The sequence below is a fragment of the Vicugna pacos genome, chromosome 19, assembly GCF_048564905.1.
Source record: "Vicugna pacos chromosome 19, VicPac4, whole genome shotgun sequence".
NCBI lineage: Eukaryota > Metazoa > Chordata > Mammalia > Artiodactyla > Camelidae > Vicugna > Vicugna pacos.
Genome location: NC_133005.1, coordinates 6,495,293 through 6,513,051, shown reverse-complemented (window position 1 = coordinate 6,513,051; position 17,759 = coordinate 6,495,293). Strand labels below are relative to the sequence as shown.

The window sequence follows — 17,759 nt, the reverse complement described above, 5'->3', positions numbered from 1 at the left end:
CTGCTAATCCACTAGTCTCATTACATGTGAGGTACAGATGGTGTCCTTCATATTTTTTCATTGTACAGGTATATTTGTCTTTTAGTAATTTCTAAGTAATCTAAGAAGTGATACTTGGAGACTTTGTAAATATCCCATTTTTTCATCCTATGAAAAGTTTTCCTCCTGTGGTTTGAGCATTTGCTGGCGAGTCTCACCTGAATCTGTTACTGTATTGGCGGTCGTATCTGGTGAGCTTCTAAACCTCACAGAGACAGATATCTTCTATTTCCTGCTGGGGTAGATTCACGGAAGGGGAGGAGCCAGGCAGAATGGGACAGTGGAGGGCATACTGAGGTTCCACAGTTCCATATTTAGACTTTCAACCAGTCTTTCTGCTTTCAGCCCCAAGCTTTGCCCCTTCACTCACGGGGTGCCACGTGTCTGTACTTCTGGGTTTTCTCCAGTATTCTGGCAACGGTCACTAGCTTCTTATTAGTTATCTTCTCTGTGGGCACTCAGACTTCAGTTTTCTTCCTTTACTTTGTGACCTCTCATCATATGGTTAAAAAAAAAAAGAACTTTTTTTCCTTGTCTTTTTCACCTCACTTTCGCATTCTGTTCCTTTGGGCTTTTATTTATCACTATTGTTATTTCAGCATCACTTGAGTGAACTTGCAGAAGGGAGGAGAGAGGAAAACTTGTACGTGAAACCTCACATTTTGTGTATTTTGGTGTTTTTAGTTTTGCATTTTGCAGACAAATGCCTTAGATCACCATCGTCATTGCATTGTTTCGTGCATTTCCTTCCTGTGTGATCACAATACTATTCCTTTTTATTTGTGATGATGATAGAAGCATTTGTCACTTTCATATACAAAGAAAATTTTTTTTCAGTTTGTTTATATGCATATGCAATTTTTTTCTTCAAGGAAATCTCTAATTTCTTTTCTTTAAAAAATTTTTTAATTTTAAAAAGGTGTTTAATTAATCAGACCTGGGGACGATTTGGTAAGTATATGGAGGGGGAATGTGTGTTTTCCACCCACTGTGGTTTACTAGAAAGTCTCTTTTCTTGGAAGACAGGGAAAGAAATCAACGCTCTCTTGCCAGAAGTAGCATCTGGGCCCTTGGCATCATCCTCAGGTCGTTTTGTTGACAGTGTGTAGCTTCGGTAGATGCTCACAATCTCCCCTTAGCTTTCTGGACCACTCTGAAATGTCTGATTCTTTTCGTACCCAGGGCACTTTAATGGTCACCTACCTGTGGATCTGGTTTTTAGGCAATTCTGGTGTTTTGGAAATCCCTCACAATTCAGCAATACTCTAACCTGCTATTTAGGGGATACTAGGAGTAAAAATTTTAGGCACTCCAGATTTTTTTTAATATATATATAAATATGCTATGTTAAGTGTGCTTAGCAGATGCTGCCAATGCCTGCTCTGTGCGCCCTTAGCTCAGCTCTGAGTTCACCTGTAGCCCCACTGGACCGCTCCCATATATGCAGAAACTTCCCATCCCAAATGCCCCCATCTGCCTACTTCCTTTTCAGGGACTTCTCCAGTGCCTTGGGAGTTTCCCTCAGTCCCACTAAAGGACAGCCTGGACATGACAAGAATTTAATGTCTCCAGGAGCATCCCTTAACCAATAAAGGATAGAAATCAGTGAATAAATACCCTGGCATCTCAGTCCTTCACTGGGACAGTTCTGGGAGCATCCTGTGTGCTTATTCAGGAGTCTGAGCCCCACTTGCCCATCCTGGTAACTTACTCATTAACGCTCTTTTATTGGACTTTTACCTTCTCTCTCCTGTTTCCTACTTTCTTGTACATTCCACGACCACTTCTCAAACTAACTACACCCAAGGCTTTGTCTCAGAGTTCTGCTCTGGGGGGAACTGTTCAAAGGTTCAAAAAGTTCTAGAGAACTACTGTATCTTGTTGGAGATGTACTTTTCTTTGGGAAGATGTGTAAGAAATTACCCTGTTTTGATCCAACCAGATTACCCTTCTTTAATAGGTGACTGGTGTAATTAAGGGTTAATTTTTTTTTTTTAATCTCTGAAATTACTGCTATATGCCAGGCTTTCTGCTTGGGGCTGAGAACACAAGACTAAGCAAAATAAACCTAGCCTACCCTTCTTCATAGAGCTGAGACTCTAGATGTGTTACAGACAAATGAAGTCAGTTATCACGTAGGCTGGGACATGCTGTGCTAGACCAAGTGCCATTACTGTTGGAATGCTTGGGGTAAGACTGTCTTTGTTTACCCTTGTTTCTCAACCTCTAGCACAGAACCTGGAACACAATGGGTATTTCAGAAATACAAAATAAAAAGAGGTATACTCAGGAATGAGTCATATTCAAGGTACAGCAAAAATAATCAATGTGACAAATAGCCCAGATAAAGGAGAGAGAAAGATGGATAATGACCTTGAATATTGTGTTTTGGAGTGGGGAGTTAATCCGCAGAGTAACAGGAGCCAATGAGAAGGTTCAGGTATCGGAGGCACAGAATGAGTTTAGCAGTTTCATATGCCCATTCTGCAGGCATTAGGAAGAAGGAATCAGAGCCAGCAAAGCTGGGATCCGAAAAATCAATTACAGCTGTGCCGTAATCCACGTGTGAGATGGTGGGGGCTCAAATCTACTAGTGGTCGTGTGGATGCAGAGACACGGCAGGGCTGCAAGGAGATTTAGGAGATAAAATGGATCATCTTGGCACTTGTTGGATATGAGCAGCGGGGCAGGGGGACACAGTGCTGATAACGTGCAGCATTCTGACCAGCACAGCTCTCTCAGCTGGGAACCATAGGAGAAGCAGTGAGTTCAAGGGTGAAGTTGAAGAGGAAGGAATTCACTCCAGGGTGGTGCTGGCAAAAGGAAGGAATTTCACCAAGGTGGTGGTTGTGCAGGCTGTTGAAAATGCTCTACCCACATAGGTCTAAAAGGGTTATTTATGACAAAAAAAAAAGGTAGATCTAAAATATGTCCCTTAAATATAGCTACCTAAACTATAGCTTTGCAAATCTGAAATGTATTTCAACTAAGATGAAAATTTAGTGTATGTTAATTTTTCTATCAAATAAATATGTTATTTTGATCATGTAAATCACAGTGATCCCATCTGGCAAAAAACAAAACCAAAAATACTATCTAATACTTTCCTAAAGGAGACATTATCCTATACCTTGTACGCTTGAAATAGTCATTTGTTGGAATGGTTTAATGAAATTGATGATAGCCCTTTAGGTGCAGTGTATTATTTTAAAATTGCTTCTTGTGGAAATGTGAGGACGGGTAAGAAGGTTAAATGGAGCTGAAGTAGCAAGCTGGGCCATTTAAGGAAGGCATGAGTTTAAATTCTGAACGCTGAATAAAAATATCCTAAAAGACCTTTGTTTGGAAGGAAATGACTTTAGCTGTTTAGCCTTGGAGGGAATAAACAGCCACATGAATACTAATCTTGTGAACCTCATGCCCATGCTCACAGGCTCCTTATCTTTTATTCATTTCAAACTATACAAATCTTCAAGGAGAGAAACCCTTGGTTCCTGTGGCATTGCCACTAAGATGCAGATGCTACATGCTTGTGCCGGTGGAATCTGAGTTGTTCTTGATTTTATGTGCTTGGGATATAGACAGTCTCTAAACCCAGGGAGTGTCAAGGGGTGTGTGTGTGTGTATACGTGCGCACATCAATGGGGGAAGGGGGAGTGTGCAGAGGGTTTCCGGTGGGCAGATGAGGAAGATATGAGAGATGACAGAGGGTGGAAACTTACAAACCAACAGCCTTTGAATCCCCCTACACCAGCTGTAGCCCTGCTGTAGAGAAGCTTTTCTATTCTCACACCTATTCCCAAATCACAGCCCTGACGGATTCCATCGACTCTGGTCCCTCTTTGAAATAGGATGATGGAAGGGCATTAATGATTTTTGAAAAGTGTCCTGCTTGTATGTTGCTATTTGAATAGACATTTTCATTTGAGTTTCTTCTTCTTGCAACTAGTTTATATATAGTTTTATCAATACAGCTTTGTACACTTTTAAAGCTATCCTTCTAGAATGATCTAGTATTTTCCAGGAAAATCAGAAAAGGCACATACTGTAACTGTTGATCCTGGGGCGTGATGAATTGGTTCTGCCCTTTGCTAGTCCAAAACAGATCACTGAAAGTCTAAAAGAACAGGTAAGAGGTTGACAGTTGGGACAATGAATTTTCAAATTTATGCTCTGAGTTTATCCCACTTATCAAGAAAATTTGACATTAGAAATAACTGTAAATTAACTGCGATTGAAAGTGTGCGACATTTATAGCTTGGCATAATCTTCAAATGAAGAACATGTTTACTTGGTTTGAATGTAGTTTCTTCAGGATTCATGGCTCTGATCTTTCTCTCTCTTGAGTCATAAATGAGGCTCTCTGGGGCTCATGTGTTCCTGACTTATTCAAACCTGCTTCTGCACAGCGCCTGGCTCAGTGAAGCGCTTAGAGAAAGAAAATGAAAATGGGTCATATGCATCTGTGTCCTCTTTGAGGCACATCACAAAAACAGCCATTCTGGGAACATCGTAAACAGTCTTACCCATCTGTCTAGTTTAATCTATTTGGGGATTAAACCTTCTGGCTTCTGAGTACAGGGTTGTGCTAGAGGCTCGCTCACTTATGATACGTGTTTCCAGAATGCTGGTTACTCCAATATAAATGATGGATTTGGGGCACTGTGTTTACTTAAAGAATCATGGATCTCTTGATTTGTACTAGGACATCTGGCTTATTTTTTCCCCTGAAACCTTTGCTGAAACTGAAGCTGTTTACGCAGAGATGAAATAACCTCTGGGCATTCATGGTGCCCAGTTATTTTAAACCAGTGATCTGCTAGGTATTCTAAAATATTTTTGGTTAGATGGCATGCATTATTTATAGCAGTAGGGTTCTTCAATGATAGCAGTGTTGGAAGAGACCTCCTTGAACTGGAGTTCTCCTGTATTACAATGGAGTTCATGTGGCCAACTCTGGTTTACCATTCATCCTTTAGAGCAGAAGAAAAACATTTGGGAGATATTACTGAAAAGAATCACTGTCCCTGTTTCTGCTTTTCATGTGATTACAGTTTTCTTATTAAGAACAAATGTGCACATAAAGTTACTACATTGTGGAGTGTATTTCTGATCAGCAGAGCTTCACTCTGCTCTGACTTTTCTTGTGATTCGTAGTGATTTGCTTCAGCTGGGAAACTGGAATCAAGCCCACAGTGTGAGATTGATGCTTGTCAGGAGGAAGGGAAGGGCTCTTGCCCTTAGACTCTCCAACTTTACCTACTGTTTGGGGTTTTTCTTTCCCATGAATTTCAGTTTCACCTATCGAAGGCTCATACCAGCTTGGCATTCAGGCTTGACCACTGCAAGCAAGGCGAGCTCTGATCAATCATACAGGCATGAAGGAATCCCTTAGACAATCCTAAGTAAAGAGGGACTGGTGGTAACAAAATTCCTGTGCAAATAATAGGTGCTGATTCATTTATTGTAATTTCACTTCTAGGGAAAAAAGATGGCAACATAATTTACTTCTCTGCATTTCTTCATTCAAAGGTCATATTCAGCAGGGTACTCTATTTTAAGTAGGCAAATGTAGAAACTCATAAGAATTAATTGTTTTCCTTAGGTATAACTCTGTTTAGTAAAATGCCCAGTGCTATAAAATGCACGTTAGAAGAACAGGAACTAATTGAGGACACCGACATCTTTCTCTTAAATCTTTGATTAGGTATAAGTGTTCGAGGTTTTGATTCTGTTGGTGAACTATGGCGTGGAGAAAGATCGCTAAGCTTCAGAGACAGAGAGGGGCAAAAGTAAAAAGAGCATTTCATTTGGTTTTAAAAACAAGAAGAAATGGGAAACACACACACACACACAAAAAAAAAAAAACAAAAGAAAAGCAATGTAAATCTAAGCTTGATCTTTGCGTTTTCCCTGCCACACAACTTAGGAACCTTGTCATTGGCCCTTGGGTCATGTTCATACTAGAGCTTAAAAAATCCATGGTTGTCTGAGACCCTAGCAGCCAAACAGACAACCTACGCAAAAGGCCACTGGGAAATGTTGCCCCAGTTGTGGTCAAACACGTTTACTATGGAGAGCGCTCTAAAGTGGTGTCAGGTTTTTTTTTTTTTTCTTTCCAAGCTCATGATGGAATGGCAGGGAGCATGGAGTGGGAACTGGGCTTAATCTGGCACAGCTGTTATCTGGGCATCCCCTGGTCTCTGAGCTATTTGTTTGGATCTCATCTTACTGGGCTCTAGCAGATCACCACCGTTGGACAGCCTGGACCATTTTGCTCTTTATTCATTCCCAGCCATGGCACGTAGGAGCCATCACCCCTCCTGCACACAGGTAACCATTCAGAAAGCATTTTCAGATGGGGTGGCTCATACGGTCGTCATCTTATGTGGGCCTGCCCACTACAAGCTGGCACTCTGCTAGATTCTGCTCAGATACCTCATGCAGCCTCTACCCAATTCTATGCATTGAGCATAATTAGGATATGAGAAGGTGGGAAGAATCACAGGTCAGGGAAGGTGCTCAAGGTTAGTCCACTCCTGGTGTCAGCTGAAATTCACTAGATGCTGACGCAAAGCAAGACTGGCAGGGGCTGCTTGTGCATCTGGGCTCACTTCACCCTGCCAAAGATGCCAGTGGGCCACTCCATTCTGATTACCCTGCCGACCCCCTGCCCCTGTGCTCTCCACACCGCTCTGTTTCAGCTGCCTTCCTACCAGTGTGTGGGCCCTGCCACCCCAGCACCTCCCCTTCTGCACTGAAATTGCGAGGCATTTCTACCGTGTTCCGTGCTGGCTGACAGAGAACAGTCACTAAAACATTTTGCAAAGATGCTGGAATTCCCCTCACCCATCTCTTGGTGAAGGAAGACCATTGGCACCATAGAAAATGTGGTAATTTTACTCCACTGTGCTATTTTTTTTCTTTTCCCTCATCTTTTTGGGCTCTGTCTTGAATCTGGAAAGGAGATAAGAAATGTGTTCCTCTGGCAACACATCTCTTTCTCCAATTGGCTGAGCTCAAGAAGTTTTGATTAGGGAAACAACATGCAGGCTGTTCGATGTGTTCTAACTCTGGGCCTGAAATTCCTTCCTACCCAAATAATGTTACTGAAGATCTTACAGCATTATTTCTATTTGTTTTTATTATGAAGAGAAGATTGGTTTAAGTGAGTATCAAAAATGAAGACTTTGTTGAATTTTTGTGAGCATTACAATAATTTCAGATGCTTTAGCTAAACTGTTCAGTAGTTGATGATACCAGGAACACATTTTCATTTTGGTGTAATGCACAAATATTCTCAGACTGACTGTCACATGTGGAGCTTAGAACTATTTGGTAGCAATAGTGAATAATAGGTATTAAATAAGCAATAGTCACAGTAAAATCCATCTCTGGGATGAGATCACTATATGCATCAAACAATTGTTCATTGAGTAAAATAGATTTGATGTCACTTTTTGGTTAAAATGTGAAAAAAGCGATCACATTTCAGATAAGAGTAGATTTTTATTTGCAGGGAAATTATCTCTGTCTCCTCACCCATTTCTCAGTGCTTCCCACCCCATAAAGTGAGAACGTACCCAGCTTTTGTAAGGATTAGGACAAGAACTGAATTCACTCAACCATTTCCTGGCTTGTCTTCATGGAGGAGAAGCGATCATCGTATCAGCAAGAGTGCGACATCCGTGAGTCCATGTTTCTTTGTTGAGTGAAGTCAGTGAGATAAGAATCGCTGCTCGTATGTGGTCACTTGTCTTGAGCTCACAGTGCTTGACGAGGGGTGCGGCAGATCAAAGTTTCTGTGAAGTTCTCCACTTAAGTGTTTGGCTGGCAAACCCAGTTCTCTGGGCCCCAAGGTATAACCAAGGAGTCAGTGGGTAGAGACTTTTGGCCTTATCTCTCAGATGCCTATTCTGGCTGAGTCTTCCCAATAAGAAAGCTGACTTTCTAATCTTTATTTGACTCTGGTGTGTATTTTTTCCATTAATTCCTGGCTTGGTAGTTAGCAGGACAGGACAGTTTATCATGCTCAAACCCCAAATGCTTCAGCTTAATTTATCAACATTAAAGGCACCACAGGCACTTTCTGCCTCAAATTCTAAGACTTGTTGCTGAATAATTAATTGGCCACAAAAGTCTCCTCCAGTGTAAAAAGACAACCAGGCTATCTGACCAGGTATGCCTGCTCCCCTGGCTTGTAGGTGGAGGAATAACTGTGAAAGCTAAGAGACTGTGAGAGTAAACTTAGGGGATCCAAGTTTGATGCACGGCCCTACCCTGGGGACTCCCTGGGGAAACGCAGGTGAATTCCTCCATCTCTCTCTTCCTTAGGGACCTTTGTTTGCTACATAAGGAAAATAAGAATGATTTTACAATACTCCACTACTTTAAATAGGATTCAATTAATAAATACACTCACTTTCAGATATCCATGTGATAATGATGACAATTACTTAAATGAAGAAGCACAGCAGTGCCAGCACTGGACGTTGTTCTTCTACTAATAACTGACCTCTTCGGTCAGCGCCAACCAAGGTCTTCCTGGACATGTCTGTGTAGTTTCTTTTTTCATTTCCATTCTTGGACAAGTAGTTTTGCTTTAAATGAGTCTGGTTTATGTCTAAAGCAGACAGAGAGCAGATTGGACAGAGGGCGAGGAATAAATTTGATGATCAAAGTCAGCTTTTTCCAAGATGGCTGGATCAAAAGGGCCACGCATTAAGCTCTTATTTAAATTATTTGCCAGAAAAGGAAGAAAGCAAATCTAAGAATCCTAAGAGGACGTGTCACAGCCAACACTGTGTCACTTTCAGAGCAGTTGCAGGACCCCAGAGGTTAGTACTTCCGGCATGGAGGCGGGGAGTGTTCAGAGGGAACGCCAAGGCGATGACTTCCCTCAGCTCGTTTCCAGCACTCTCACCTCCTTTGTCCAAATGTCCTTGTCCTTAAAAATGTTGCTCTCATATGCGTTTGATCAGAATAAGCATGAATTAAGCAAGTAGTTTTGCCACTTTCCAACACCACGTGAGAAGTGAACCAGGAAGATAAGGAAAAGGCTTTTCTCCAGGACTGGTAGATCTGTTTGGCTTTTGGAATTTTGCTAGCGAGTTGTAGTGAGGTTTCACTGTGCCAGTTTAACAGCCAAGTCTCCTGCGCTGGGCTGAGTCCAGCTAGGTGGAGTGGCGACCTGTTTAGACTTTGTGAGAGAGTCTCTGTTGCTAGGAAATACTGGATTAAATTAAATACTAGATCGAATTCGGCCCATAGTACCTGATATCAGTACCTTTCAGGCTTCATCTGCCCCTGAAGATCAAACACATTTTTTTTTTAATGAAGGAATGAATGACTTAATAGATAAATGAGAGAGATGAAATGAGAAGGGGCAGAAGTGTTTGGGCCGCCTTTTAGACAGTGCCTTTGGCTTTTATTTTCTGCTAAGTTATTTATCCATAATGGTCATTAGAAAGCCGTGCTGTGGTGGGAAGTGACTGCATTTTCTTCTGTAGCCACATAAACTCTGGGAGATGCTGAGGTAATTAAAATAAGAATAGAGCACGTGGCGGTGTTATCTGAGCTAAGACAGCGTGTCTACCTGATGCCTCATGTTGAACAAGAGGCTGTGGAGTCGCTACTGACAATCACAGTGCACTTGTCCTGGCAGAAAAGTCTTTGCCGCGTTGGGTGTCAAGACTATGCTGAATCAGCCTAAAACTCAGATTCAACTTATTCCTGGAAGGGACCAGCCCCTCTCTTACCACTGGACACAAAATGGTCATAATGAAACTTCATAGAAAATTTCTTTTGAGTGTAGATAGAAAACCTAATCTTGTAAAGAATTCAAAATGTAACTTCATATTTTCATAATTTCTTCCATTGTTAACTATCTACTATATCACTGTACCCCCACACACACAGGACCCCCCCACCGCCCCATTCCTAGAATTTGATGTATTTCCAGCTCTATCTGTATTGAAGCAACTGCATAAGGCTCTGACAGCTGTTTTTGTCTCTGATGGGATTTCAGACCCTTTTGTGATGTGAGGCCTTCATACAAGTATGCAACATGGAAAATGAAACCCATGTGTGAACACAGAGTTAATGAGTATGAAAAGTTCCATTTTCCACCACATTTCTTGCCAGCAGCTATGATTATAAGCACTTAAACTTTCCAGGTCCCTAATATTTTTTTTAACTAAATCCAAGCATGGAGATTCCAAAATAGTCCTTTCTGTGATACTGTATCTGCATAACAAAAAGGGAATTAGTATCGGAAGGAATTTTGTGTGTGTATTTGTGTGTGTTTGTGTATGTACAGGCTTATTAGAGTTCATCGCCATACTTTCTGGACATAAGGGTGATTTATCTCTTTCAAAATGTTTTAAGCGGTGGCATCTTTTCTGAGATCTTTAACCGTGGAGATGTTATTTAAGGCAGGTCTTGATGAAGCACGGCTTAAAAAAACAGCTCCAGACGAAGGCTGACGTCCATCAGCATTTTAGCTGTATGTTGTCTGATGGAAATTGTCTCCATGGTATAGATCAAAGTAAGACCTTTGAATTGTGTTGAACCAAATAGAATGGGGCAGCCAAATTTAGGGAAACAGTCTCAGAAAGGAAGCAGGTGCATTAGGACGGAGGTAGTGAGAGCCAGTGACAGAGAACAATGGAGGACCTACCACAATGCATGTCACACTTCCTTTGAAACGTACATAGTTTGAGCAGAATATGTAGTCGTGGCAAGGGTAGGAAATTAAAGAAGAAAATCAGCAGTTTCCCTTCACTGCCAGTGTGATGACCAGCCAGCAAGCAGACCCTGCAGATGCATGTGTGTGTACATAACTGTACACAAATGGTGATGCCCAAGGGAGGGCGGAGTGTTGATACCCTTAAACATAACGTCACTTATGGACTGGGTGGTAGTAATGAGAATTAGAAGGATGTTCTTGGTATGTCTTGGTATCAGTGCAATAGGAGAGGGGGAAGGATGAGAGATGCTGGGCTCACTTACCATGCAGCCTTCCTTTCCTCCTTGTCCATGACTTCCCACCCTCGGAAGCTAGAAGATGCTTTTCCTCTGAACCTTACTTCCACCTTGTCCAGGCTGTAATACCCAGTCTCGTAGGGTCACAGCCTAGGAAAGGGCCTTTCTGTATTTCTCCCTACCCCTCATGCCTCAGTCAGATTACCTAGGAAGTGTGCAAGCATTAGACATAATAAGAAAGAATATGTAGCCCCATCTTAAAAGGAAGACTCTAAATTATCTTGGCATTAAAACTATTAAAGAGAATATTTCACTGAAGTTGACAGCTGTGAAAATCTCTCTCCTTTTTTTAAGTTTAAAAGAAAAAGGCAATTTCTTAGCAGGATAAACAGGTTAACAGAGTGTGGTAGGAACTGATCAAAGGAATAAAAGAATAGGTTTTATTGCACACTGCTGCTGGAGCTTTGCAGGAAATACATGCCTATAAAAACCTTTTAAAAACGTCGTTTGAAAGACAGGGATAGTGCTCCTTGTTGGTCTTACTAGCAGAAAAAAAGAAATGATCGGTGAAAGCAAGAGGCTCAGAGGAGGGGATCCTCAAACTGTTTTCCTTGCATGTGATTCTGTGCAGTCAACCCTGGAACAAAGCATAGTGTTTGTCTTTCCTTTTTCCATGTGTGTTATTTCATGTTATTAAATGAGATTTGAGTGAACTGAAGTAAATCAGCCAAAAACCTAGCTTGGATTAGATCCCCTAAACTTCCTTATGCCCAGATTTTTTCCAGATGGTTTCTCAATGTCGCCAATTTAATATCAACAGTGTGTGACATGCTAGGAGAGTATTTCATAGACCAGCTCAGTCCTTGAAAGATAATTACACTGTCAGTTGCCATCACTGTGACTGTGAAAGCGAAGATAAGTGGGGTAAGTATATTAAAATCCGGCCCCAAACCAGCCTCACTTTCAGATAGTGCATTTAAGAACCTTCACACATTTCTGTCGCTATCTGTCTCGGCTGCTGTACACCATGTAACATTGATATCTTTTTGACAGCTAATGCCTGCGGGCCACTTCTTTGGTTATGTGCTGGGGAAAATACAGAGAAATTTTTACATGATAAAAAAGATTGTGTGCTCATGTCTGTTTAAAAAGTCTGCATTCATCTAGGCCTTCCCGCTCTCATTTGCAAGTTGAAAAAGGTATTTTTCATGCCACTACCCACTTTGGATCTTTTTTTTATGGTACCACTGACATTACTATAGCACATCTTGCAGCTGGGCTTAAAAGCATGGTGGCAGGCAATTCTAGGCACCATGTCAAAAAGTGTGGCAAACAGAACAGGACAAATAAATACGGAGTGCCTGCAAAATTGTTATCCGAGGTTAACATAAAATGGTTTCATGAAGCTGTTTCCCTCTAACTTTTTATTTTAATATAATGGCACTCATTCAGGAAAGCTGCAGGCATGGTGGTGAGAACTCCAGCAAACATTTACTGGAATATGTGTGTGTGTGTGTACAGATATATATACATATATACTGTGAGTATATACTATTTACATACATGTAGGTATATATACTATGAACATAGGTAATATATAAGTAATATTTTATATAATGTGTATATAATACTATATGTATATTATATATTTTATATAAGAAACATGTACGTTTATATACAAATATATAATATATACATTTATTTATATTCCTATTTTCCCCTGAACAAGTTCACAGTTATATGTACAAGCTATTCTCCTTTACCTTTAAATAATTTAGTATCTCCAAAGTATAAGAAGGTTTTCCTACATAACTCCAAATAACCTACCACGTTAGGAAATTAGAACTGAGACAGTACTGGTGTCTAATTCACAATTCATCTTTGAATTTTGCTTGTTTTTCCACCGATGTGCAGGACCCATTGCATTTCATTGTCATGTCCAATTTGTCTTTAAATCTAAGACATGGTGAAGCTGCTTTTAAAAATGTAACATTTTAAAGATAAGGTGGGGCACCCACCCACCAGGAGCCATGCCAAGCTCTGCTGTAAACACTTCTGGTTTTCTGGTAAGTAAGCTGCATCTTACCATCTCCAACAGAAAGCATTTCAAATGCAAATGTGCATCTGAAAATAAATCCCTAGAGATCTCTGAGATAAAGAGGTGACCAGGCAGGCAAGCTAAAGTTCCTTTCAGATGGAATACACCGATTTAACAATGGACCTGGCTCTCGCCATGAATGGGGTCCCGCAGCCTTCGTGGATGGGCGGTGATTGTTTCATGCTAACATGTGGATAATCGTTTGGGATGTCTGAAGGGATAAATAAGCATGTGCCCTCACTTGAGAGAATTATTTTGGCAATCAAATAAAATACCAAACAGGGTGAGACACTTTCAAGCTATAAAGTACTTTTGTGTGTGGTTTCTTGAGATAGAGAAAGTAGGATTGTCAGCTGAGCAGTGAATCTGTCATGGGTATCGCTTGGTATTTTTATTAGTGGTCTGAAGGCAAAAAAAAAAAAATCTGGCAGTCTACAATAATACAAGTCACACTATGTTTGGAGTTAAGAGTCAGAACATTCATCTTTTTCTTGCCATCGATATGCCCTGCAGTCTCCTCTCATCTGTAAAGTGACTCACCCTTCCCTCCGTAGTATGAAAAGCCTCTGTTTGAGGGCAGGGTGGAGGCAGGGAAAGAAATACCATTATTTGATAGGTTCTTCCCATACCCTAGTTGGTTCTTAAAAATAATATTATCAGTTGGTATCCATGTAGCCAATGGTGAAAAGAAATACAATCCCAGATAGGAAATGATTTCACTTGTGGTGCCCGGGACATCCTTGCTTAGGATTTTTTCCAGGCCCACACCGGCCCTCTGACTCCGCCCCACTGTTTTATTTCTTGTCATTGGGAAGAAAGAACATCTCTTAACATCCCTGGTAGGACACCCTGTCATCATTTCTGTCTTATTGCTTAACCCACTAAAATGCCCTTCAGCTGATCATTTGTTTGAATAAGCGTCACTCTCCAGCTTCTCTCGGAACCTTCAGCCGTTTATCTGCGTCTCCTCTCACACTCAAAGCAGTTTTCTTGCAACTATCAAGTAATTTACCATAGTTATACTGTTTCTTTCCAGTTATCCAAGTATCAGGATTAGATAAAAAATAGTCTCTACTTAAACTTGACTGTTCGGCAAGCAGAAGTGTGCTCTCTATCTCAAATTACTCTCATCATGGTAAAATAAACAAATTCTGAAGCTAGCTAGACCTTTTTTTTTTTTTTTGAAGTTCTCTTGTTATTTTACTGAGCAGCCTAATGACTCAAAGAAATACATTTTCAACCTTTTATCCTCTTCTGCTTTAAATCACTGGTGTATGTTTCTTCAAAAAGTTATTGACGTATAGTGGGCCTAGTTTAAAGTGCTTGGTTTCAATTCACAAAGTCAATATTTGGACTTTCTCATGAATGACAAGTACAGTGTGTTTAAGGCTTGATCAGCTTATGAATTATATTTAAAGATAGTGTTCTTTTTCGTTCATGAAGAGACGGAGAATTAGATCGTGCAGCTGAAAAGTGAGAATAAGCCACTCAGCAGGTGTGGGCGTCTGGGTGTTCATGCGGGGCCGGTTTACCCCAGGAGGCTGGGCCAACACTTCAGACGTGGCCTCCATATCGCCCAGCATGTGGCATGTAGGAAACAGCTCCTGACACCTGGGAGTAATAGTGAATGCAGATAACTCCCATGAACACATTCGAGTTTAAGCCCGATTATCTTATCGCAGTATATAAAACACTCTCTGGGATTAAATAAGGAATATTGCCATGAGTCTTATCCCTCTTCTGGATACCTTTTAATGATTTACTTCTGTGGTGCATTAAGAAATACTCTAGTGACAACTTAAAGTCCCTAATGTGACTGCCAGAATTGTCAAGGAATTTTTAAGTAGTGGCGAATTATATCCTAGAGAGTGTTTAAAAGCATGAACTCAAATACCTGCAGTTGGCTGCACGTGAGAGAATCCTGCAGTAGGGACCAGAGGCACAGGGAAGGCCTGTTGCCCCCTTAAAGGAGCAGCCTGTCCCTCTGTCCTGACAAGGGCTACCGGATTAGAATGTGGTTCTGAGTTATCACCTCTCCTCATCTTTCAGGAGAAGCTGAAAATTCAAATTTTTGTGTGAAATCTCCTGAATCTTAAATATTGGCAAATTTTACACAGTTAAAAGAAAGCACTATGCTGGGTAAGCTAGATGTACCTATAGGTTACCAGTTCTTGAATTCTGAAGAAGAATTTGAAAAGACATTCATGTGCTTGGGCAGGTAAGTTTCCTGTTGATGGTAGTTGGACATGGGTCTCGAGGCCTAGGCCTCTGGCTCTAAACTGCTGAAAAGAAAAATCCCAACATTTTCTGTGGATTTGTCATTCCTCCCCGCCCCCTTTCCTATCTTGTCCCTGTCAGGCCAAAGGTCAGCATGTACTTTCAAAGTCCCACTTAGATTTTCAGGAAAATCCCATACCTCTCATCCTTGGTGTTTCTTGCCCAGTAGAATGGAGATTTCTGAGGTTTAGGTTTTTAGGATGGAGGATACACCTTCATACAGCACGGTGTTTTTCTTTCTATGTTGCTGTATGCTGTGTTAGTCAGTGAAGGCTAGGTTATGCCACATAACAAACTAACACTGAATGTTCAGTGGCTCAACACAGGAAGTATTACCTGTTGTATCTAATCCTGGTTAGCAAGTGGATATACTCAACTCAGGGAAGAGTTTTAACTAATCTGAGCAGAAAATTCTCTAATATGCATGCTTTGGCTGAACTATATGTTGGGGATCAATGTTGCTGGAAAAAAATTAATAGAATGACTTCAACTCTCATGTAATTATAAACAACTGAAATCCAACTCAAATCAGCACAAGGAAGAGAAGGAATTGATTCCCCCAGTTGGTGAAGTCCATGGGAAAGGCAGCCCCCTAGAGCTGGATTCACAACCCACACTCTGCAGTTGGCACCCACACTTTCTCTTTTACTATTCTGTTATCTAGGCTGGCTTTCTTTTGAGCCACTGCACACTGATCCTTAGCATTTTAGCTGATTCAAGATAGCAACACCAGCTTCAAAACTTCTCAGGTTCAAGTTAAGGGGGAGAGAATATGAGAATCTTTTTGGGCATTTTCACAAATCCTAAAATTTACTTTAATTCACATGCCCAGCTCAGAACCTACCACTGTAGCTTGAGATGTGGTGATTGGTTTATATCAAATCAAAAAGTGAAGGCTGTTGCCAAAACAACAACAAAAGGATAATAGGGAACCAATAAATACCCCCTACTCCATGTAGAGAATAAAGATTCTTACTGAGAGAGTTAAATTATTTAACTTTATTATAATTGTAAATTGTATTTACTTATCTTAATAGGCTTTATTATTTAGGGCAGTTTTAGGTTCACAGCAAAATTGAGGAGAAGATACAGAGATTTCCCATATATCCCTTGCCTCCCTTCATGCAGAGCCTCCCCTGTTATCAGCACCACCCCCACAGTGATACATTTGTAACAGTTGATGAACCTACAATGACACATCACTGTCACCTAAAGTCCGTGGTTTACATTAGGGTTCACCCTTAGTGTATTACCTTCTATGTATCTGGGCAAATGTATAATGTATCCACCATTGTAGTATCACGCAGAGTCTATTCATGGCCTAAGAATCCTTTGTGCTCTGCCTGTGTATCCCTCCCTCCCCCTTATCCCATGATAAGGGATCCCATGATCTCTTTACTGTCTCCCTAATTTTGCCTTTTCCATAATGTCACTTGGGTGGAATCATACAGTATGTAGCCTTTCCAGATTGGCTTCTTTTCTTGGTAACATGCAATTAAGTTTGCTCCATGCCTTTTTATGGCTTGATAGCTCCTTTTTTAGTGCTGAGTAATACACCATTCTCTTGATGTATCACAATTTATTTATACATCTACTAAAGGACCCCGTGGTTGCCTCTAAGTTTTGGCAATTATGCAGTAATCTTGCTATAAGCATACTTGTCGTTGTGTGGATGTAAGTTTTCAACTCCTAAGGGTAAATACCAAAAAGCACAGTTCCTGGATTCTATGGTAAGTGTATGTTTAGTTTTGTAAAAGACTGCCAAACTGTCTTTCAGAGTGACTATACCATTTTGCATCCCCACCAGTAATGAATGGAAGTTCCTGTTGATCCATATCATCACCAACATTTGGTGTTGTCAGAGTTCTGGATTCTGACCATTCCAATAGGTGTGTTGTTTTCTTTACATGAAACATGATGTGAAGCATCTTTTCCTGTGCTTGTTTGCCATCTTGTATCTTCTTTGGAGAGGTATTGGTTAGGGACTTTGACTTCTTTTAATTGGGTTGTTTTTCTTTAATTGTTGAGTTTTAAGTTCTTTGTATAGTTTGGATAATAGTCCTTTGTCAGATATGTCTTTTGCAAGTATATTCTCCCAGTCTGTGACTCATCTTACTCTTCTCTTGATGGTGAATTTGCAGAACATAACTCTTTAATTTTAATAAAGTCCAGTCTATCAATGCTGTCTTCCATGGATCATGCCATTGGTGTCGTATCTAAAAAGCCATCCCCAAACACAAAATTATCTATTCTATGTTGTTTTCTAGGAGTTTTACAGCTTTGTATTTTACATATAGGTCTGTGACCCATTCTGAGCTCATTTTTGTGAAGGGTATAGAGTCTATGTCTAGATTGTCTTTCT

The 17,759-nt window shown here is 40.7% G+C and overlaps 1 protein-coding gene across 3 annotated transcripts in view; it reads left to right on the top strand.

Annotated features, from left to right (window-relative positions):
• Positions 1 to 17,759, top strand: part of MACROD2 (mono-ADP ribosylhydrolase 2) — a 1,889,921-nt gene that overhangs the window by 1,452,298 nt on the left and 419,864 nt on the right. The gene's annotated exons all lie outside the window — the stretch shown is intronic.